The sequence below is a fragment of the Furipterus horrens genome, unplaced genomic scaffold (genome assembly GCF_987537825.1).
Source record: "Furipterus horrens unplaced genomic scaffold, mFurHor1.1.pri manual_scaffold_6, whole genome shotgun sequence".
Classification (NCBI taxonomy): domain Eukaryota; kingdom Metazoa; phylum Chordata; class Mammalia; order Chiroptera; family Furipteridae; genus Furipterus; species Furipterus horrens.
This window is the reverse complement of record NW_028327176.1, coordinates 118,242,172-118,267,787: the sequence shown is the minus strand read 5'-3', so window position 1 is coordinate 118,267,787 and position 25,616 is coordinate 118,242,172. Positions and strand designations below refer to the sequence as shown.

At 34.5% G+C, this 25,616-nt stretch overlaps 1 pseudogene; it reads left to right on the top strand.

The window, feature by feature from the left end:
• Positions 1–4: 4 nt before the first annotated feature.
• Positions 5–23,547, top strand: LOC150007290 (ubiquitin-conjugating enzyme E2 variant 1 pseudogene; annotated as a pseudogene).
• Positions 23,548–25,616: the final 2,069 nt, after the last annotated feature.

Below are 25,616 nucleotides of genomic sequence, written 5' to 3'. Positions count from 1 at the left end.
TCGCATGGCTGACTGGCAGCTGCAGCTCATTGGCTCTGCCCAGCATCATGAGAGAGTACCGCACCGCATATCACTAGATTGGGAAAAGATCAAAATTCAAAATTCAAAGTACAGTTTCTATTGAATGCATATTGCTTTCACACCATTGTAAAGCTTAAAAGTCATAAGCTGGGACCATCTGTATATCAAGGGTTTAGTATTCTCTGCAGTTCCAGGCATCCACTGAGGGTCTTCAAATGTATCCCCTGCAGATAAAGGGGACTACTGTATTTTTCCCTGTTTTTCCAGCATGTCTATATGAGCATCCTTAAGTCAAATGCAGGTAGAGGCATACTATTAGTTGCAGGAGTGGTCAATCAATGTACCACATGATTTCTCTGAATTCTTATTCTCCTTTTAAAAAATCTATAGGAACTTAAAATTATACTTCATTGTCTATCTGTTTCTGTTTTATTATAAAATAGTATTTTAAATTATCTATCATTGGGGGCAGGAGAGGTGAAGAACTTGACCCACTGTCTAGAAAGATGAGCCTCTGTCATCTTATACACAAAACAAATGCACTTCTACTTAAGAAGTGCAGGTCAATATGTTGGACTGTTTCTCAGGATTCAGGTTTATTATCCATCATCTTCTCAAAGTCCTTGTGACCTCCTTCTGCAAGGCCCAGTTTCTCCAACACACCACTCAACATGGAAGGGGGATTCATACTCTGGAAAAGGTTCACGTGTTATTTAAATAGCCTCCTCTCAGTTCATTCATGCTTCTCTTCTCACTTGACTCTGAACTGTTTACAAGGACATATTTAGTAGAATTATTTCAGAATCTGTGTTAAGTCAATCTGAATGTGCCTCACTAAACTAATATAATCTTGCCCCTGAAAAAGGGTATATTATATGTTACAGTTTGCTATAATTCATGATGTGTCTTTGGAGAGGAATTGTGCATTTTATATAACACGTCAAGGACAATTTCAAAATGCGTAACATCATCAATCTTACTGACAACATCCCTAATGGCTTCACTCTGTAGTCAGAGTTTTGCCAAATGCAAGCTAAGATTCAGACCATCACACACCTGCTCCATACCTATTGTTTCAGATGTATTATCTGTTGAAAAGACAACCAAGTTTAGAAAAAGAATTCATTCTTAAAGCATTTCTTCTCTAATTAAGTCAACAGATGTTGTTTGAAATCTATTCCTGGGAATTTATTACTTCAGTTTTGAATAGTATAGAAGAATTCACAGACCTGCCTTTATAATAATTGTTTTTGTGATCAATATACCCAGCCCGGTAATGACTGGTAATAGTCAAGAGTTTGTGATGGTTGTCATTTTCAACAATTTGAATGGCATTTTCTAAAAGTGCTTTCAATTGGGTTATCATCTGAATTTCATTCCTTCCCAGCTGGGTGTCTGATCTCCTTCTTTTGCTGGGGGGTTGAACAGAGCTGGCCTGGCTCCAACAGGCCCGAGGGACTGGGGCAGATGGCAGAAAGTGGATCTCATGTACTTTGCCCCTGCATGGAGGCAAAGAGCAGTCAAAGGTCAATGTCAGAATGCACAGCTAAACCAGTCACCAAGGCAAGAAGAGCATGAGGCAGGCAAGTAGTACAGCCTGTGGGTAAAAGAGCCAATGAAAATGAAAACAAGCACCTACAATTAGAAAAATCGTAATCCTGGCAAGCAGCCAAAAGATGAACTCTTACTGCCCTCTGAAGTTTAAGAAACCAGGACAAAAGGGGTGTCACACAGTGACCCATTGAGGCTTCAGTTTCTTTCCCTGATTTTTACTCTCCTTATAAGGGTGTGGCAAAAATCATATTTAGTCTTGTATGTGAAGTCCTTTTATTATTTTAAGTTGTGATATAATTGAAAAATCTATAGAAAGGTAGATAACTAAAAAAAAAAAAAACTCAGAAAAGACCCAGCTGCACAGTGAGAATATTTTCTTTATGTGGCCAAACAAAATAGGACAAAGAATTTTGGTGTATTTTTTTCTTTAAATTTAGATTGTTCTCGTTAGTTTTTAACTATGTATTTAATAACATTGATGATTGCCCAACACTTGTGATAGTTTTAACTTCTGGTAAATTGTAAGTTCTGGTAAATTCGCAGATCAAAATTTATATTCAAGGAAAAATCCCAAAATGAAAGAATTGGATTTTTTAAATGCTAGGTCTCAAATTATCTACTTACTTTGACAATTTTAGTGTCTTGCTTAAATATTTTATGATGATACTACTTAAGATAAAATGTAAAAGTTAATTTATAATGACATCTCTTATGTAAAAGATTTATTACCAAATTCAAGCATGTCAGTGAATACAACCATGTCTAAAGAGACTTTGCAATTTTATTCCACACTCCTAGTCTAACAACTTCTAAACAATTTTTGTGAAAAGTGGGGTCTTTAATTTTATAGGACTCCACTTTACTTTCTTATATCTCTTTTAGTTTCATTTTTCGACATAATTTAGTACCTGCTATGTTCTGTACTAAGTAATAAATTTAGAATACTATGCTCAATTATAATTCTGTTTCTGCTAAATTTATTATGTTACATCATCATGAGAGGACTTTGGGAAACACACACACATACAGGGATATAATTACTTAATCATATTTTTGGTTGGGGCAGATGAAGTTAAGGGAATATTTGTAATGCTTCATTTAAGTTACATAGAACCATTCACCAGTAGAATTAATAAAATAAAGCACTATAATGTAATCTATAACTTCAGAAAATCTTAACAATACAAAAACCCAACCATTGTTAATATAATGAAAATGATTTGTGAGACATTGATGTAACCTGGCAGCCAAGGAGAGTGGACTGGAATGCACATGCGTGAACAATGACAACTTCACTGTACTAGTCAGTGGGGGTGGTAGACGCTGATGAGTGAGCATGTGTACTGTGTGGCCATCACATTCAAAATGACTGAACGAATAGAGCAATGAATCTGCATCGCATTTTGCATTATGCTTGAACATTCCTCCTTGGAAACTAATCAGATGATTCAAATGGCTGCAGCTATGGGCAACTGGTGATTGGTAGCTTCATCATGACAATGTGCCTACTTATGCATCATGTCTTATGTAGAGATTTTTGGCAAAACATCAAATCACCCATATGATTCAGCCCCCTACAGCCTTGATTTGGTGCCCTACAACTTCTGGCTTTTCCCAAAACTAAAATTATCTTTGAAAGGGAAGAGATTTCAGACTATCAATGAGATTCAGAAAAATACTATGGGACAGCTGATGGCAATTGAGAGAACTGTGTGAGGTCACAAGGTGCCTACTTTGAAGGGGACTGAGGCATCCTTTGTAAAACGTTTCTTGTGTCTTGTATCTTCTTTTAAAACAGTGTCTAATTTTCATATTACATGGATGGATACTTTCTGGATAGACCTCATATATTTTATATTGTTAAGAAGCACTAGAGGTGTTGTAAAGAGAAAACGAAGCCAAGGGGATGCTATAAATAGAACAAAGAAGAGACAGCAAAGTTAGACACAAGCTGAAGAAGCAACTGCTTATGGCACACTGCAAGATCTTATGGGACAGTGTGTAATACAGGAGGTGGCAGCAACAGTAATATAAGGGAAAGAAAAATGTCCTTGGTGACCGAAATCTGGTGGGAAGGAACAAGAGAAAATAGTGGAAAGATTAAGAACAGAGAGAGACCAGATGGTGATAGTATCGAGCCAAAAAAACCATAAATATGTCATGGACTCAAGTCTTAGTAGTAAAGACCCATTAAATGGAAAAATAACACAAATAGAAAAAAATATAGAATTTATTTTCAAGATTTAAAGTATCGTATTTGATTTCATCTAGAAAGTATTTGAGATGGATTATTCAAAAAGAGAAGGAGGAAATATTTATAATAAGATTCATAAATAGAGCCAAAAGAGGTAGGAGGAAGCATATGCCAATCATAAGGGTCAATAGAGTGGCTATGTTTGAGCATAAAACCTGGAGCTTCCTTGTAGCCATAATAATGAGGGAAACTTCATAAATTATAAAAAAGTTATAAATATCAGTATCTGAAATAACTACCTATAAGTATTTGGGAGATAAAAATTTCCTGGTTAGAGACATAACTCCTGTGTGATAGTCGAGGGAATAAGATACAATCGGTAATAACCTCAGTGGCAGTTGGGAATTCGAAGGAGAATTGAAGTTGTTCCATGGAAAAAGTTGTTTGTGAATGGGCTAAGTAAGGCTCTTTCTGTTGAAAAGAGTTTGAAAATCTGCAGCCACTCACTACTGGTGCCATGGCTTTGTAGAGTGCTTCAGAAGCAAGAGACCAAACATACCCTACACCTGAGGAACTGCACCCAATGTCCCTGGTCTGGGATCAAATGGCATATCCCTGCTGAGACCCAGGGCAGGTGTTTTGCAACATCATACAAGAATCTGGTATGGAAGTAGGGTTTAGGAAGTTGAGAGAATGAAGCCCCAAAGCCACTAGACAAAAAAGTGTGAAGAAAAAGAACAGGAGGAAATTTTATTCAAAATGAGTCTTCAAAACCAACATTTCAAAAAGATTTTATTTATCTATTTTTAGAGAGAGGGTAAAGGAGGGAGAAAGAGAATGAGAGAAACATCAATGTGGGAGAAAAATACTGATTGGTTGCCTCTTGCATGCACCCCAACTGGGACCAAACCCACAACCCAGGCATGTGCCCTGACCAAAAATCGAACCAGAGACCTTTCGCTTTGCACTATGATGCCGAACCAACTGAGCCACACCAAGAGCTGCAAAACCAATTTTTAAAACACACTGGGAATTCTAATGCTGTGAAGATGATTCAGCTGAAACTCAACAATTGCAACATAATTTCATTCCAGGTGAAATTTTATGGAACTGTCTAGGCAAAACTTTAGAATAAATATGCTTTGTATGCTAAGGAGAAAAAATTTAAAACTATGAATTTTTTTTTGAGGAAAAAATATGAAAAATAAATGAAACAAGCCAGGTAAATTGAAAGCAGAATGAATAGATATTTTAAAAATTAAACATCTATTGATTAAAATAAAAAACTATTAATCCCTTTCACTTTTTCCACCCATTGCCCCAAACTGTCAGTTTGTTCTAAGTATCTATGTGTTTGTTTCTGTTTTCTTTGTTGATTTTGAATTTTAGATTCCATATATAAATGAAATCATATGGTATATGTCTTTGTCTGACCTATTTCCCTTAGCATAATACCCTCTAGATCCATCCATGTTGTGGCAAATGATAAGATGTCAGTTATAAAAATAGTCACAGGGATACAGCTCTCAGATCATTATATCAGAATAGAACACTTTTTGAATGTCATGTGTATTTTGACAAGTGGTCACACTGTGTGTTTGTCATGCTTTATTTAGGCTATGTTTGAAAATTAGTATTATTTTCATTAATAAAGCCGAATGAAGTTGAATATCAAAAAGAAATAGTCAACAGGGATGTAAAGTACAGCGTAGGGAATACCATCAGTAAAATTGTAATAACTGTGTAGTGTCAAATGGGAACTAGACTTATTGGTGTGATCACTTTGTAAGGTATATAAATGTCTAGTGACTGTTGTACACCTGAAGCTAATATTATATTGTATGTCAACTGTAATTGAAAAGTAAGTTTTTAAAAAAGTAAGTGCTAGGTAGAGGGAAAGTGTCCTCTAGCAAAAACAAAACAAAATTGAGAACAACAAAAATGGTTAGACTAAGTGAATAGGTAAATTCTTTTTCGCAGATGTAATAAATTATATAAAGCATTTACATACACCATTGAATACATTTTGAGTCAAATTTTCTTAGTCATTTAAAGATTTCAAATGGTGAGGTTTGGGGGAACATGTCTGGCTGTGTTCTCTCAATGACACCGTGCTTATAAAATGGCAAGCATTTGTGAATCCTTGCTAAAATAATGACTATTTGAGCAATAGTCATAGTGAGTAAGGTGAATAAATTATTCCTTTAAAAAAAATAAGTTCAGAAGTTGTGGTACTATGGTTCATTGGATTGAGCACTGGCCTGCAAATTGAAAGGTTGATGATTCAGTTCCAGTCAGGGCACATGCCTGGGTTACAAGCCAGGTCTCTGGTTGGGGGCATGTGGAAGGCAGCCAATTGATGCTTCCCTTGCACACCAATATTTCTCTCCCTCTCTTTCTCCTTCCCTTTCCCTTTCTCTGAAAATAAATAAATAAAATCTTTTTTTTTAAGTTGTGGTATACTTTGGAACAGAGGCAATAAAAATGAAAATAATAAATTGCAAAATATTACTGTGGATTTGTCTAGATCACAGAATAGGGAATAAAATACGAAACAATGTTAAATAGAGAGATCATACACCCCAGTATGCCTGGAAGGGTTCCAATTTACATCTGTATCTGTTGTCCTGATGTAATTATTAGTGGAACTTCCTTTAACTCAAATATGTCCCAGTTTATACAATAAATTATATGGTCACTCAAGTGTTAAGAAATATATAGAATAGACTGAAAGACAAATAAGAGTGCTTAAAGGAAATAATAGAGAAATTCACAAAGAAGTAATATTTGAAAAGAGCTATGAATTTTCTAAATTTGAATAAAGACATGTCCTCAAGTGAAAGCGAACTATAAGAAACAAAATGGATCTACAGTCATCCCTTCATATCTGTGGAGGATTGGTTCTAGAACCTCCCTCAGATACCAAAATCCACTAGTGCTCTCTTTGATATAAAATCGTGTAGTATTTGCATATAACCTTGCACATACTGCTATATACTTTAAATCTACTCTAGATTAATTTTAATACCCAATACAATATTAATGGTATGTAAGTAGTTGTTACACTGTATTGTTTAGGGAATAAGGACAAGAAAATAAAGTCAATACATGTTCAGTGCAGACACACAGTCATAGACCTAACTACATAATACATGTCAGCAACAACATAATTTTTTGAATATTTTTTATCCACAGTTGGTTGAATCTGTGGATGCAGAACCTGTGAATACAGAGAACTGACTGTATAAAAATATATTCATACCTGGATTCATCATAGTTAAACTGGAAAGCATCAAGAATTAAGATACACTCCTATCAACTTCCAGAAGAAAAGACAGATTACCAAGAAAAATTTAAACCAAGCCTGTCTCTCACCAGCAGCAATAGGTTCCATAAAACAATGGAGAAATACAGTCAATGTAACAAGAGGAACTGTCAACTTAGAATATTATATCCAGATAAGTAGGCACACACACACAAAAAAAAAGGTGCTAGAAAATAGGTATTCATTCTATAATTGTTATATGTTTAGGTGTTTGAGCTTGAGAGGAAGACAAAAACACTAGATAACTTTAGATATTTTTTAGAAATAAATTATAATGTACTTAATTTTTAAAAGAAAGCAAAAGTTTATTAGTATGATTTAAATCAATACCATGCTCTTTTTATTGGGGTATACAAAAAAACTGGAATTATCTTCCAGAGGGCAGGCGCCTTGTAGTATAGGCTTCCCCCGCTAGGTGAGTATTCTAGGAACCCATCTGTATTAGTATACCAGCTGGCATTGTTGTGAGAGGCTGAGTTCAGATTCAATGAATTTTTTTGAGGAGTCAATGCGTTAGCCTATTTCATGGTGGGTGATTTAAGAGCGCAGCTGCCCACACAATGCTGAGTGTTCAGCAGTTTCTGATCAAAAATGGCATGACCCCCATGCCCCACCCTCCCTATTCACCCAATCTCTCCCTGGGTGACTTTTTTCCCCCTGATGAAAGAAGTCCTCAAAGGGAGACCTTTTGCTGATGTGGAAAAGGTGAAAGAAAAAAGAACAGAAGCACTAAAAGTCATCAAAATCAATTAGTTCAAAAACTGTTCTGGGCAGTGGCATAAACATCTCAATAGGTGTGTTGCATCAAATGGAGAGTACCTTGAAGGTGACTGAAGTTTAAACATGTAAAAATAAATACATAATTTTTAATAAATAAATTCCAGGGTTTTTTGGGTCCCTCCTCATAATTGACATCTAATATTATATTAGTTTCAGATGCACAACATAATGATTGATATCTACATACATTGCAAAATAGTCACAACAGTAAGTCTAGTTAACATCTATTACCATATATAGTTATAATTTTTTTCTTTTTTCCTTCTTGTGATGAGGGCTTTTAAGATCTACTCTCTTAGCAACTTTCAAACACATGATACAGTATTGTTAACTATAAAACCATGCTGTACATTATTTCCCCATAACTTCTTTATTTTATAGCTGGAATTTTTTATCTTTTGACCCCATTCACCCATATCACCTGCTATTCCCCTTGTAACCCAACAGTCTCTTTACTCTATCTAAGAGCTTGGGTTATTTGTTTGTTTTGTTTTTAGATTCCACATATACATGAGATCATACATTATCCTCTCTGACTTATTTTATTTTGCATAATGCTCTTAAACTCCACCCACAATGTTCCAAATGGCAAATTTTATTCTTTTTTATGACTGAATAGTATTCCATTATGTGTGTATCTATGTGTTTGTGTGTATATACTATAAAACATTTTCTTTACCATTTATTCATCTATGAACACTTAGGTTGTTTCCATATTTCACTATTAAAATAATGCTATGTGAATATAAGGTGCATATATCTTTTCCAATTAGTGTTTTTGTTTTTTCAGATAAATACCCAGAAATGGAATTGCTGGACCATATTGTAGTTCTGTTTTTAATTTTTTGAGGAACCTCTATACTGTTTTCCACAGTGGTTGCACCACAATCTCACCAACAGTGCACAAGCGTTCCCTTTTCTCTACATCCTCACCAACACATGTTAATTCTTGTCTTTTTTTTTTTTTTTATAACAGCCTTCTAAGAGGTATAAAGTGATCTCATTGTGGTTTTGATTTGCATTTCCCTGATGATTTGTGATATTGAGCACCTTTCATATACATGTAGACCATCTGTATGTTTTCTTTGGGAAAATGTCCTTTCAGATCCTCCATCCATTTTTTATCTGATTGTTTGTTTCTTTGCTGTTCAATTGTATGAGTTCTTTTTATATATTTTATTTTTATTTTTTAATAATTTATTTATTTGTTTGTTTGTTTATTTATTTATTTTTAGAGAGAGAGGAAAAGGGAAAGAGAGGGAGAGAAACATCACTGTGTGGCTGCCTCTCACTTGCACCCCCAACTGAGGACCTGACGTGCAACCTAGTCATGTGCCCTGACTGAGAATTGAATGAGCGACATTTGGCTCACAGGCTGACACTCAATTCATTGAGCCACAGCAGCCAGGGCCCCTTTTATATATTTTAGATAATAGTCCCTTATCGGGTATATGATTTTGCAAATATATTCTTTCATTCAGTAGGTTGCCTTTTTGTTTTATTGATTTCCTTTGTTGTGCAGAAGCTTTTTAGTTTGCTATAGTTCCACTGTTTATTTTTGCTTTTGTTACCTTTGTTTTTGGAGTCATATCCAAAAATACATCACCAAGACTAATGCCAAGGAGCTTATGCCTATATTATAGTTAATGTATAATTAATTAATTAAACTTATTTATGGCTTGTGTATTAAAACTTTAAAGTATTTTAGCTGAGATTAACACATAGAATCTAATTTATCTATATATGGAAATGTAAAGGACTAAAACTAGAAAAGTCAATTTTCAAGAATAACAAAACTGGAGGTCTTGCTCTAAGAGTTATCAGTATGTATTGCAAAGCCTCATAGTTAAGACAGTCTGGTATTAACACAAAAATAGACAAATAGACACATGCAGTAGAATAGAAACATGCATGACCATTTATTTTTATGATAACATATAAATACAGCGATACCTTAGTAGTTGTTAATTTGTTCCAAAACTCATGATGAGTGCCAAAACCAATGAGTACAAAGCAAGTGATGAGTGATGAAGAATTTGTTCTTACAGAGTGGCATCATAATGCATACAAGTTCTAGCAAGTGCGAGGAGTCCCAAGCAAGCACCGAGTACTAAGACATTTCTTTCTCATCAAAATGCAAAATGCAACGAGTAAAGAATTTGATGAGTTCTGAAGCCAATGTGCACCAAGGTATGACTGTAAATGAGGAAAGAAATGTTTTGCTCTTTTTTTTAAATGATGATAGATCAGTTGGGTATGCTATGGGAAAAAATAATCTTAATATTATACTTCACATAATACACAAAAATCAATTCTGGGCCAGATGGGAGGTGTATGTATATTTGAAGGAAAAAATAAAGAATATCTTTATGACTTTAGGATAGGCAAATAATTTTTTAAAACATATTGATAAATGAGACATAATTAAAATTAAGAACACCTGGTTATCAAAAGACTCCAGTAAAAGATTAAAAGAGAAAGCTACAAATTGGAAAAGATACTTTCAATATTTTATCTGATAAAAGATTATTATCCATAATTTATAAAATGTTCCCATGAAATAATATAAAAATAGACAAGCCATAGAAAAATGGCCTTGAACATTGAACAAGTAGTTCATGAGAATAGCTAAATAAATGATAAGCAATAAAGTATTCAATGTCATTATTTATCAGGGGATTGAATATTGTATACATGCACACTAATCAGAGTAGGTAAAATCTATAAAGAAACTACTAGAGCCACATATAGGTGAAGAGGTGGAGCAACTGGAGCTTTCATCCTGGGTACATGGAGATATAAATTGGTAAAACCACTTCAGAAAATTGTTTGGCAGTAACTAATAAAGTTAAACATATGCATAGCCTCTAACCCAGCAATCCCAGTATTTCACTTGTCAACATAAGAATGTCCAGACTTCCAGTCAAGATGGCAGCGCAGGCAGACATGGCTCACCTCTTTGCACAACCACATCAAAATTACAACTACAGTATAGGACAGCTATCACTTAGAACCATCAGAAATCAAGTTGAATGGAAGTCTGACAACTACAGAATTAAAGAAACCACATTCATCCAGAATGGTAGGAGGGGCAGATGCAGAATGGGCTTGTCCCTCACCCACATGGAGTGGATAGGAGCAAGGAGTCCCAGCCCCACACTAGGCCCCCCATCCCAGGATTCCAGTGCCAGAAAGGTAAGTCCCCACAACTTCTGGCTGCAAAAGAGTGGGAATTGAGTCAGTGGAAGAAACTGCTGAAGCCCCAAGCAGTACATCTTAAAGAACCCACACATGGACTCATCTACTCAGACTCATTTCCTCTGAGCTCCAGTACCAAGGTAGCAGCTTAAAAGGTGCCAGTAGTATATAGGGAGAAACTGAAGTCTCTGGCATCAAGGTGATCAGAAGCCATTGTCCCTTTTCTAAACCGTCCCTCCACAGAGATGGCAAGTTGGTACCCTAACTGAGACTCCATCAACCTGGCTAACACTGTTTGACCCGCCTTGGAGATCCCCAGAGACTCCGCCCCACCCAATCAACAGGCCCACCCAAGCTGCTTTTCCATATAAATGGCTGGTCTTGGCTCAGGACTCACAAGTTCCTAAATCCTATCAAATAAGCAATAACTGGCCTTAGTGAGCCCCAGGCCCAGCACTAGCAGTAACCGGCCTAGATTCACACCTTGGTTTCACCTAGGAATCTCCAAGCCCAGCACAAGTAGCAGCCATTTCAGATTTCTTTATAGCTCAGGCAGGGTGGCCCCAGGCAAAACAAAGGTGGGGGCTGACCTTGTCTTGCACCATCCGGGAAACCCCAGGGCTAGTGCACCCAGTGGACAGCTACAGAACACGTCAGAGTACCACCACCCTGCCCCTGCACAGCTGATCTTCCACAGAGGGTAAGGGTTGGTGATTAGTGGTCATAGCCAATTCTTGCAGCTCAATGGCCTGGGTAAGTCCCTCCCATTGATCTGCCAACAGCAACCAAGGCTCAACTATAAGAGGAAGGTGCATGCAGCCCACAAAAAGGGCACACCTCAAGTACCCAGCTTGGGTGATAGGGGAGGCTGTGCCACTGGACCCTGTAGGGTACCTACTACCATAGGCCACACTACCAAGACAGGGAATCAAAGTAGCTCTATCTAATACATAGAAAGAAACACAGGAAGGCTGCCAAAATGAGGAGACAAAGAAATGCAGCCCAAATGAAAGAACAGATCAAAACTTCAGAAAAAGAACTAAACAAAAGGGAGATAAGCATCTCTCAGCTGCAGAGTTCAAAACACTGGTTATAAGGATGCTCAGGAAACTTAGTGAGGACCTCAACAGCATTAAAAAAAAAAAAAATCTAGTTAGAAACAAAGGATACACTAATTGAAATAAACAATAATTTTCAGGGAAACAACAGTAGAGTGGATGAAGCTGAGAATCAAATCAATGATATGAAACATAAGGAAGCAAACAACAACCAATTAGAACAGCAAGAAGAAAAAAGAATCCAAAGAAATGAGGATAGTGTAAATAGCCTCTGCAACAACTTCAAGAGATCAACATTCGCATCATAGGAGTGCCCAAGTGAGAAGAGAAAGAGCAAGAAATTTGAAATCTATTTGAAAAACTAATTAAATAAAACATCCCTAATTTGGTGAAGGAAATAAACATGCAAATCTAAGAAGCACAGAGAGTCCTAAACAAGATGGAAGCAAAGAGGCCCACACCAAGCCACATCATAATTAAAATGCCAAAGGTTAAAGATAAAGAGAGAATCTTAAAAAGCAGCAAGAGAAAATAGGTCAGTTATCTACAGGGGAGTTCCCATAAGACTGTCAGATGACTTCGCAGAAGAAACTCTGCAGGCTATCATGGACTAGCAAGAAATATTCAAAGTCGTGAAAAGCAGAGACCTACAGTCAAGATTGCTCTACCTAGCAGAGCTATCATTTCTCAGACAAGAAAAAGCTAAAGAAGCTCATCATCTCCAAACCATTATTATCAGAAATATTAAAGGGACTTATTCAAGAAAAAGAAGATCAAAATTATGAACAATAATATGGCAAAAAAGATCTATAAAAATTTAATCTAAAGTAAAAATAATAATAGAAACAAAATCATAGATACAAAGATCGTTTTGATAGTTGCCAGATGGGAAGTGGGTGTGGGAGAATGGGTGAAGAGGTGAGGGCATTATGAAGTACGAAAAGGTAGTTACAGAATAGCCATGGAGATGTAAAGTACAGTATAAGAAATGTAGTAGCCAAAGAACTTATATCCATGACCCATGGACATGAAGAATATTGGGAGAATTGCCTGAGAGAGTGAGGGTACTGGTTGGAGGGGGGCAAAGGGGGAAGAATTAGGACAACTGTAATAGCATAATCAATAAAATATAATTAAAAATATGAAATGTCCAAATCTGTAAGAATTTATATGAGTTTATTTGAGCCAAGCTGATGACAATTGCCAGGAAGTAAAAACTTAATGGATTGAGAAAATGCTTCAGAGAATGACAGTTATGCACACTGCTTTATATATTACAATCAAAAGAGAGGGTGTAAGTGGGTTACATGAAATCCATTGGTGATAGATTAGGGAAGGCAGGACAAAACAAAGAGGGAAACTTCTGGGATCGATTAAAAAGTGAAATGATAGACCCAGACTTTTTTTTACATAGTTGGGTACAGTATATTCAACAGTCAATACTTAATAACAATGAGGGGATTTTTGGTCTCTGATCTGGTGCAGTTTCTATGCTTTGAGGGGTCCAGAAACAGGAAATTATTTTGACATTCCAAAAGTATGTTAGCTTAGATGCAAAAAGGCTATAGACAGGCCTAATTAAGGTAAAGATTTACTTTTGTCAGGGAAGATTCTAGCCTAGGACATGACTACCTGCCATAAACTGCTTTCAGGTAATAACTTTTAATTTCAGACCATTCTTTGTGGTTACTTTCGGTCTCTGAGCTAATAAGGCCACCACACAGGCCTCCCATGAGCTTGTCAGGTTTAGTGTGTGGCCCCCTTTCATCCACACTCTCCTGCTTACATAACCAACATAACTGTGAATGAAAGTCAGGAGCAACAATTTTCAAAACAGCATTTATCATAATCACCAAACACTGCAAACAGTCTACATGGCCAACAAAAGTAGAATGGATGAATAAATCGTGGTGTATTCATACAATGGGGTACTTCACAAAAGTAAAGTGAATGAGTTATCAGTCCATCCAACCTCATAGAGAGGTTTGTCAACATAACATTGAGCAATAGGAGTCAAACACAAGAGTAATATTCTATTATTTCATATAAATGAAGTTCAAAACAGGCAAAGCTAATTCATGGTAAGGAAGACAATAGTGATTAACTTTAGGAAGGGAAGGGGAGAGACTAGGAGGTGCATGAGTGGGGCCTGATGGTATTAGTAACATTCTTCTACTCTTGATCTGGACTGTTGTTACAAGTGTATTTACTTTGTGAAAATTCACAAAAGTGTACACTTATGCAAATGCTCATTTCTGTGTGTTTGCTATACATAAAAGAGAGAAAAAAGGCAAACCTTAGGTACCCAAAATAAAAAGAGAAATAATGTTAATCTCTCCCAAATCAATAGATGAATCAAAAGGAGAATGAGTAGAAAATTTGGGGGATTTGAAGAAGGAGGAAGAGAAAGAAGAGGAGGGGAGAAGAAAAGTCTAAAAAGAAAACTACAAAACTTGTTATCAGTTCAACAGAAAGTAGAATTTCAAGGAGAAAAATAACAAAGCAGATGGTAAGCAGAAAACACAAATGAAGGTGGTAAAAATAAGCCTAAATGCATGATCAAAGTGAATGTGAGTAGCTAAAACTCACTCGCTAAAAGACATAATCAGATGGAATAACAATATTATAAATTCATCTATGCTGATTCCAAAAAGGCACCTTACACCAAACCCAAAAGAAAATTTAAACATAAAGTTTTGAAAAACTAAGTAGGTCTCATAGTAAGGTGCTTTACAAAAAATAGAGAATAATCCTCGAGACCAAAAAAAAAAAAAAAAAAAAAGATTTGCACTTAACGCAACATTGCATTAGACAGGGCAAACGACAGGATTACAACGTAAAACTGACAAATCCAGGACTATAGTAGGTAGCAAAAACTTCAATAAGAAACATATAGGTCAAACAGAAAAATCTAATAAAAATATAATTTATTTAAACAACTAGGCTGTATTCAGTCTTAGCTTAGCTTTGTCCCTACTCCTATTCATTTCCCAAAATATGCACACCAAAACCCTCAGGCTATTGATAAGAGAGTGGAATTCAATAACCTGCTCTCAAGCTGTATCTTCTAGAAGGACCCTCAGACTCAGAGCACATGAAAAGGAATTTAAGGAGAATTCACCCTCACAATACCAGAACTAAAACAAAGTCTACATTCAGGATACATTGGAAATATGAACAAGATGAAAATACAATCACAAGCAAAAAGAAAAAAAAAAAAATACATGTAAAAGAATATCTAAAGCAACCAGAGTGTAAAGAACACATGAAAACATCTTACCAGTGTTTTGTACTATAGATAAGTTTATTACGAACATGAATTGCACAAAATAAGAGCTTAAATGTAAGATGATAAAAACACAGAATGAAATAAAAATGGTAATTTAAAATGTAAGATACAAATTGAAACTAAAGTAACACCTTTACTGAACTAATAAATTGCATACTGAAAGGAATCAAATGCACGTGGCTGAAAATAAATTACGCAGAGGAAAGGCTTGAGATAAGCACGGTAAAATCAAAGGAAAAAGATAAAATGATTAATGAAAATAGAAGATAATAGCTATGGAGGCACGACAAAAATGACATTATACAATTATGACTGAATTGAAGAACTCAGTAAATGAATCAGAAGAAAATATTCCAGTAGAAAAAAGAAAAAAAATAGCCCTGAAGTGCAAGAATAAGTTATTCTACAACTCAAAAGTTCCTATCCTATCAAGACAAATATATTCAACATAATCAATTGAAATCCTATTCTTTCTACTGAATTTTCAGAATGAGAAAATATTCTTCAGGCATCCAGGGACAAATAGTAAGTCTCCTATAACTGCAAACCGAAGCAGACTGCCTCAGTCTTCTCCAGAGTAACATTTCAGGCTAGAGAACAATGGAGCAATGCCTACTAACCTCCAAAGAAAAAGAAATGTGATCCAAAAATATTATGTCCAGCCAAGATTCCATTCACACATAGAGAACACAAATACACGTTCTCAAATGTGAAAGAATAAAAGGATTATGGCATTAACTTTCTGAAGGAAAAAAATGTAACTTACTGATGAAATTTAGCTAATCAAGAAATGAATAAAGATACTGTGGTAAATGGTGACTCCTGCCATGTTGAATGTTTAAAGACAGCAATTTCACATTATTATAAGTGTTCCCTAACCAGCCAAGTGGTCTTCAGGTTGAAGGGAAGTAAACACATAGTCTGCTCTAGCGTGAAAGAACTCAGGGAACATAGCACTTACAAAGTATTTTTTATAAACTCCTTGAAATAAAATCCATAGAACAAGAGGAGATCAAAATTTAAAACTTAGGAATGAAGATGTGGTTAAAAAAACAGGTGATAAGCATTAAATCTATTTAAATATAGAACTAAAAATAGCAGAAATATGTCTACAAAACACAATATAATGTCATAAAGCTTTAAAATGTTTAACTTCAGTGTGTTGTCTTAATGTCAAGTAAAATGAAGTAAGTTTTTATTAAAAACGTCAAATAAAACAAGGTAAGGCCAGTTGTTGACAAAAAGAGTTCAGTAAGATTGTCAAAGTCCAAAAAGCAGACAGAGGGGTAAAAGTATATGAAGGGCGCTGGGTGTGTTGAAGCCAGGTGTAACAGAGCCAATAAAAAAATTAAAATAATTCAAAATGTAATTATAAAACAGTCACCCATATCCCTCACCTGCTGTTAGCCCCAAAACCAAATAAAGTCTAAACAAGACAGTTATTTTCCAAAGAAAGTAAGTAGTCTGGGAGACCGAAAGTAGAGTAATTGATATGTCACATAAAACTTAGTCTATCTTATTATTTAAGGATTTTTCAGCTTAAAAGCCAGCTCAATATCCATTCACCTTGAAGGAAACCACTTACACATAATTTCCAGTACACTTTTTTTTCTTAATTTACTGTTAAGGGAAAATAGTTTAAGAATAAGACCAGGATAAATGTGACAAAATACCCTAGAGAAAGAAGGATTTTTTGAGAAATAGAAAAGAACATATAAATATTCTAAATATTATATTAGAGATATGCTGGAGGATGTTTCATGCGTACAGCAAGAATAGGATCTATGAAACAGAAACAACGAAACAGCAAGAAAGAACACTTAGAAAATTAATATATGACTATTAAAAACAAAGAAACTAGAGAGGAAAAAAAATCTCAAAGAAATAATGGATAGGAAAATCGCACAGCTGAAGATATATATAGTTGTTCAAATTGAGAGGACCCAGGAAATGTTCAGCACAAGTGAAATGAACATCTATTCCTAAATATAATATTGAGAAATTTGAGAATACCAATGTAAAAGAGAAGTTTTCATAGAAAAGATAGCAACAATGATCACTAACATGGAAGGAGCATTGCCTTCAAAACTCTGATGAAAAGTAATATTGAACTTAAAACTTTTTACCTAGCCAAATTATTAATCAAATATGATTGTAGAATAAAAGTATTATCAAATATCTAAAGATGCAGAAAATTTATTTCCCATGCGTTCTTCTTTACAACGTTCCTTAAAATAGGTCAGAAAAAACAAATAAACAAGAAAGTAACTAAAAATGAGAAAAGCATAGGATGTAGGACATAGTCTAACCTGGGACAATAATGAAGGGACAACTTCTGTGCAGCAAAGTCCATCCCAAAGTAAGGTCCACAAATAAGTATGCAATTAAAAAAGAAAGTGTGTGTGTGTGTTGCAGTGGGGAGGTAGTCCATAGACTTGATAGTGACCTTGAAACTGGAAGAACAAACCCAAGAATTAAAGATAAGAAAGGCCATTTGAAATCTTGAAGAGGAGGGGTCCTGTAGACAAAAAGTGTATGTAATTAGATTTACATAGTTATGATATATAAAGCAATGCTCATTGATTTTTCAACTTTTCAAATCTAAACAAAGGCAAAACTCATGGTTATAAAACAGAAGGCAATTTTCTCAGTTTTGTCAATATGAAAGTAAAAACAAGGCTTGCAAGAGTAAGGGACTAGAAAGGGTAAGGGGTTAAGGGCCTCAAGTTAAAAGGCAAGGGGCCAAGATAGACTGTTACTATTGGAACAAAGATAACGGGAAAATACAGAGTGGGACAAAAGTAGGTTTACAGTTGTTCATATGAAAAATAATAGAATAATTAATAAATGAAAATACACGAATAAACTATTTCATGTACTCACAACTGTAAACCTACTTTTGCCCAACCTGTATATGTTATTGGGGATAGAAAAGTGACTAAAAGAGGAACTAGAAGTAGTTAAATAATTACTGTGGCAGGAGGGAGAGAGGGGAGTTTAGTGAGCTAAATAATAATTTATCACAGCAGGAAGTCAGTAGACAATGTTTAAAATAGATAATCCAAAAAATGATGACTAATGAATTGAAAATGTTTAAAATCTAAAAATAGAAAAATACAATCATATTAGTGTCTCTTTTTAAAAATAGCTTCTGCTTTTTATCCACTTCCCTAACAAAATTTATAGAGATGTTTGCAGTAACATTCATCTAATTTTCAAAATGGTCAGATTTGAGAAGTTTTACATCATTCCTTGTACCTTTCTGTATTCTTTGAATAATTTATGTCTTTATGTCACTTTTATAACAATGACATCATTATTGTATATTCTGAATGCTGGGATAATTAAATAAAGGGATAAAAAAAGAAGGGGAACCACTAAACTATTTATTACAAAAGCCCAAATGAGAAAATATAGGGGTGTGGGCAGGATGCTTACACTTCAAATGAAGAGAAAATGTCATGCTAAGGTTCCTTAATTGAGCTACTGGGGAGCATGAAGGCCACAGAGGTAGAACAGAATGCATTATTTCCAGGGTGAGATGAGTAAAAGCAGGGTCAAGGGTTTGGCTTTATATGGCCTAAATTTGAATATCTGAGAAACATACAAATAATAATTGTATAGTCATTTGCTTACTACACTCGTTGAAGCTCAAATGAATTCATGCTGGGTATATAAATGTGGGGTTTGTCAGCAAATAGGCTCTGCTAGCATTAGGCAAAAGGCTAAAATAATCTTAGGGCCATTAATACTCTCTAGTTAGTTACTTTAGTTATTAAGTGTTTTATTAATTTCATATTTCAGTAGCCCAAATTCTCTTTTATTCATTTCCCTGAGTAAAAGAATACTAGTATTTGGTCAGATATACATGGACTCATAATGTTGGAACCTAAATCTTAGATATTATACACTCTAATTCTTATTACACAGATAAGAAAACTGAGGCTCGGTTTAACTAATTTTCCTAAAGTAAAACAACTACAGGGTGACACAAGTAGACATAAAACATAAGTTTTTAGATTCTCAATCTATTGATACGAAAGCACACACATCCATACACGCATACAAATATGCCCTCTGCACTGAAAAAAATATCAAAAGGGCTTATATATCAGATTCTACTAAAGTCAAGTGAAAAATCAATCTTTGTTAGTTTCTTTGGACTCTAATAGAAGACTATATTGCAGTGTTGCATGTGTTGTACTCCAGTAAACATGTGTAAATCATTTTTTAAGACACAGGGGAAGAAAAAAATTATATAGAATATATTTTGAAAGATAAGCATCTTTTTGTTGTCTATCTTACAAAGTAATCTATCTCTTTTTTTGTTGACAGTTACTTCTTAGATATGTAGCTTATTGTCTCCCCTAATCCTGATATCTTTTTTGAATTTCTGCATAGAAAAATGTTCAAGGGGAAAATTATTCCTTACTTGTATTTTTGTCATTTGATTAATTTTTTCAAATTACATCCAAATGATTCAACTTGTTTTTCACACTCCAACTGACAGCCACCTGCCACCTCCTTAATAAAGGAAATATCCCATCAGATTTTCTACATAAATAACTTTTTCCCTAGGAGGAGGGAAAATGCACAGAGTGGTATTTACCCTTATTTTTACAAATAAGTTCTGATGGATTTTGTAGTTCATGCTAAAAAGCCATTGTGGACATTATATTTAATCCCTTCCTCTTTTTCTATAAGATCATAATTAGTCCCTTTCATCTAATACATTTTCAGTTGAACACTAAACCTTTATTACTTTTGAAAGTGTTCTTTGAAACATTTTTCTGTACCATTATGGGGCACTCAAGTGATTCTGTAAATAAAAGTGCCTGAACAATGTTCTGTTAGGGCATATAACCACTATGTACTCAAAAAACCTTATTCATTTTATTCACCTCTGCCTCTGCATGGGGAAAACTTAAATAAAGAATCACTAACAGAGAAGTAAAAATATATTTTCCTATTACTCTTACTCAGATGTGTATGGTATGGATGGATGGAGAAGGCCATAACGCCTGGTCCCTGTATTCCTAGCTTTTCCACAGATTCGGCTAAAGACTTGGAAAGGACAACTTTCTATTGTAGTAATGACCAGACACGGGTTTACTATAAAACTAATGAAGATTAATACCTAGTAATATGTTCACATGGTTATATGCTTAGAAAAATTTGCAAAAGTAAGATAGTTTTATTGCCATCAGTTAAGACTATTGTTGTTTTCTACTGCAACTTCTCGTCCTATCATACTTCTCCACCTGGCAGGAGGTCCTAGAACAGCTGTGGAGCTTTGGCTTTAGAAAAATGTATTTATATGGTTCACAGTCAATTCCATGGATAGTCATATCACTGTTAGCTACACTGCACAGGATTTGCTTCCAGAAAATCTACCACTTCTTGCGACAATTCACCCAGCATTTTACACAAAAGTGCCAACAATTTGTACTCCAAGAACTATGAGGATGCTGATGGAGAAATGAAGTTTGGAATATATGTAAATATAATTAATCTGTGGCAGATTCTCTCAATAATCATTGCATAAAATTGTGGCTGAGGATTTGACTTTTATTAACGCTCAGCCAAAACAGACGTTTTCTCCTATCCAAAGTACACTCAATAATACCTGAATCTTACAATTATTATGTGAAGTAAACTTGATAAAGATTTTTTTCCAAATTTAACCACATTCCTAAAATGTTATAACATCACTAATAATAAGCAGAAATTTTCTAAAATTTTATTCTTAAAATTTTTATTACTGGTGCTTGATTAAAGCCTGAATTACCTTTATATTTTCTGTATAAAATATTTAAAAATTGACATTTCATGAAAAGGTGATCAAGAGATTAGAGTCAAGGAGTGACAGCAACACAAGCTGGCAGCCCCCCACGGGCTCAGACAATTTATGAAAACTGAATATACAGCCTTAAAATAGAATGTGGTCCTAAATACCCAGAGGCACTCTTTCTTTGTAAGATTTGTAACAAAAATTAATAAGAAGAGAGTTAATAGTTCTAGTGGAGTAGAGGACCCAAGGGCCAGATCAGTGCTAGCAAAATGGCAGAGTTTCTAAAGCGTGAAAGTTGTCCTGCAGGAGCCTTGGCACCTAATGTTGTCCAAAGGAAATAGAAAAATCCCTCAGCCACCTGAAGAACAGTGTTACAAGTGTTACAGCAATTATCCAAAAAGGAAACCGCAGGCCCTCCCCCTCCCACCATTCAATTTAAGCAATTTTGTTTTCCACGGTAATAAATTTTCTAGATATATCTTGTAGACTTCAAAGTACTGGAAAGAAAGCTCTCCTTCGAATGCAATTTATCTTAAGATACTGCAGTTGATACTATTATTTTGTCCATTTGAAATATATGTTGTGTTATGAAAATGAAATTATAGTCAAAAAATAAAAATTGTATTAGGCAGTTGATTAATAAAAAATTTATGTTTTCAGGGTTTTTCTGTTTGCGATACTAGCTCTTAAAAGTGGTACTTAGACATGACTTCTTTCTCATTCTAAGGAAACATTCATATTTGTATTTGACTTACTATTCATAACTTTTTACTGTTTTTCATAAAATGGGTCACAAAAATCATATTAAAAAATTTTGGTAAAAATGCTATTGTACATGGGTATATGTCCCACTACTTCATGTAAGGAAGTATAGAATGTTGGTCTGTCCCATCATTACTAATGCTAACACTGATCACTTGGTTATGATAGTGTTCCCAAATCTCCACAATGTAAAGGAATCTTTTGTATTTTGGAAATACTTTGGGAGGTCTTGGTGAATATTCTATGCCCAACAAATTTTCACTCAATAGTTTTTCTATTTTCCTATCCATTGATGATTTTTGTTTAAATTATTTGTGTTTGAAAAATAGCAACTTCTAATGCTATTATTATTTCTACATTCATCACTGACATTCTTTTGTAAAGAAGTACTTTTCATACCCTTCTGCCTTCTTAGGAATAGCACTGTGGATTTATGGGTTCTTTTGTTCACTATGTTGTAATCCATTACCTACATTATTCTTTTCGATGCTGAAATTGTTGCCAAACATGACAAGTGGGATTTTTTTTAACTGAGCTTTTATTGATTTTTTTTTTAAGAGAAAGAGAGAGGAGAGAGAAAGAGAGGGGAGGAAAGGGGCATTGGTTTGTTGTTCTTATTATGTGTTCATTGGTTGATTCTTGTATGTGCCCTGACCAGGTATCAAACCTGCAACCTTGGTATATCAGGACAATATTCTAACCAACTAAGCTATCCAGCCAGGGCCTCAAGTAGGATCCTATTGAGATAGCTCTTGAATCCTTTTTGTTCAATTACAGTTGACAGTCAGTATTATTTTATATTAGTTTCAGGTGTACAGCATAGTGGTTAGACATTTATATAATTTACAAAGTTATCATCCTGATAAGTCTAGTACCCACCTGGCACCATGCATAGTTGTTATAGTATTACTGACTGTATTCCCTGTGCTGTACTTTACATCCCTGTGACTATTTTGTAGCTACCAATTTGTACTTTTTAATTCCTTCACCTTCTTCACCTAGTCCCTCAAACACCTCCCCCACCCCCAGCTTCCATCTGGCGACCATTAGTTTGTTCTCTGTATCTATGAGTCTTTTCCTGTTTACTTTATTTGTTTATATTATTCTTTGGATTCCACATATAAGTGAAATTGTATGATATTTGTCTTTCTCTGACCTATTTTACTTAGCACAATACCCTCTAGGTCCATCTATGTTGTTGCAAATAGTAAGATTTCCTTCTTTTCTATGACCAAGTCATATTCCATTGGATATATGTACCACATCTTCTTTATCTAATTGTCTATTGATGGGCACTTACATTGCTTGCACATCCTGGCTATTGTAAATAACACTGCAATGGACATAGGGGTGAATATATTCTTTTGAATTAGTGTTTTGAATTTCTTCAGATAAATACCCAGAAGTGGAATTGCTGGGTCATAAGTTCTATTTTTAATTTTTTAAGGAATTTCCATACTGTTTTCCACAGTGGCTATACCAATTTACAATCACATCAAAAAGCTCTTGGATCCTTTCAACATGCCCCCATACTTCTGCCAGAAGATGCCCTCAGCTCACCTTTTACTTTCCTGATTCCTTCTCGAGACCAGGGATTACTGCAAGGAGCTGCCCTGATTTCTTTTAATGGGAAATGTTTTTAGAAACAGATCAGAATATTGGTTGCTAATGGGATGTCATTCTTCTAAACCCATTCAGTTAACAGAGCTAAGAAATAGATATGTAGTAGATATAGATATAGATAGGCCAATAGATAGATATAGATATGGATATATGGATATAGATAGATATCAGGAATTCATACAGATAACTACAATTCAAGTCCAACACTTATCCATTCCAAATTAATATCTCCTTTCTCTCACAGTGAAAACATTGGTTTCCAATGATATCAATATATTCACTAATTTTCTCTTTTCTATAAGATATACAAAATAGGTCCAATATTACTACATCAATATTATTATCAAAAATAAAACTAACCATAAAGTTCAGAATTTATTTTTACAGTTTTTCTAGTACTTAGAAAAAAACCCATTCATGATATACAGTCAGGGTAATATGTTCAAAATTTACTAGAATTAATTTCTTTATGTGTTATTTTATCAATTTGATATATAGTTAGGTTCATTTGTATCCAATTGTAGGGTTGTCTTTTTTCATTCTTTTTAATTTTATTTTATTACTGAATATGTAAATATTTGTGTTGTTCAAAATTAAAACTGTATATTCTGAAGAGATGCACGTTTATCTTTCTTGTATTTCTTCTTTGCAACACACATAAACAAACACATACACACACCCTATTTGTATCTATATAAAAGAGTATATATATTCTAACCTTTCTTTCTTACACGAAAGACTTGGGTTTTTTTCTCAATTAAGTTGTATCCTGGAAATTGCTTAGAGTTCTTCCTTAATCTTCTTCTACTTGTTGGATATTATTGAATCACATTTACTTTATAATTTGAGGAGAATTAACTCTTTTATACGTGAGTCATTTTTTTCTAAAAATGAAGAGTGTCTTTTCATTTATTTAAATTGTTTTTGGGTCTTTCAGGGTATTTTAAAGCTTTCCTCATATAGATTTTACACATTTCTTTTTAAGTTAATGCCTAAGTATTGTATATATTTTGTTGCAAAGAAGTTTTTCTTCCATTATCTCTTCTAACTTGTTATTGTTTATTTATATGATAGTTGGTTTTAATGTATTAAAATTGTATCCTGTTATACCATAGAATTTATGTACATGTTAATTTTATTATAGGTTTACTCATGTTTTCCAAGAATATTATCTCATCGGCTGCACATAAGAATAGTTTGTTTGTTTTTTCCCCAATTCTCATGCCTCTACTTATTTTGTTGCATCTGAATGCATTATCCAGTATTCCCAGTTCAATATAAGATAATAGTGGAGATAGTGAGCATCCTTCTTAGGGCAATTTTTGGGACAGATAAATGTAGAGATGTTCCATGTTCCATATTAATGATAAGTGCAGTCCTCAAATGTCTCCATCAGGAAACCTGCTTTATTTGTAATACTCCCACAGATGTGTTTCTGTGGACTTAAATTTAAGATCCAATTTTCGTGTAAGGTATAAATCAGAGAAACTTATGATATTACCTCAAAGAAGTTTTGGAGAAATTCTTTTGAATCACATGTGCCAAATTGCTGTATTCCTCTCTGTGTTGATGAGGTGATCTAATAAAAGCCATAGAGGTCCTGGTAGTAGGAATAGATTATGCCTTTGTGAGAGCAGTCTTAAGGCAAAAGGCAGATCCCAGTTACTGGTAGAATAATGGAAAGTTAAATTCATCTGTGCTTTTATAATTTTAAGGTATTTGATTTACTCTCTTCTTAAATGTGTGATTAGAGGTTATTTTGGTGTAGGAAGTCTTGAAAAAACTTTAGTCACATGGCAGCAGAGAATATATCTTTCTTCATGTGTTCTGGTCAGATTCACATAAAAATGGGTCTGTCATCTCAATTTTAGGTTGCTATCACATACAAGTGAACATAAATTAATAACATATTGGGAATGTTTTAATCCCAGGCACTCTGCCATAAGTACTTAACTGATTTTCTGAAGATTTTAATTAGTAAGGCATAAGCCTTGGGAGTAGTTTGGAAAAAAGTATATTAC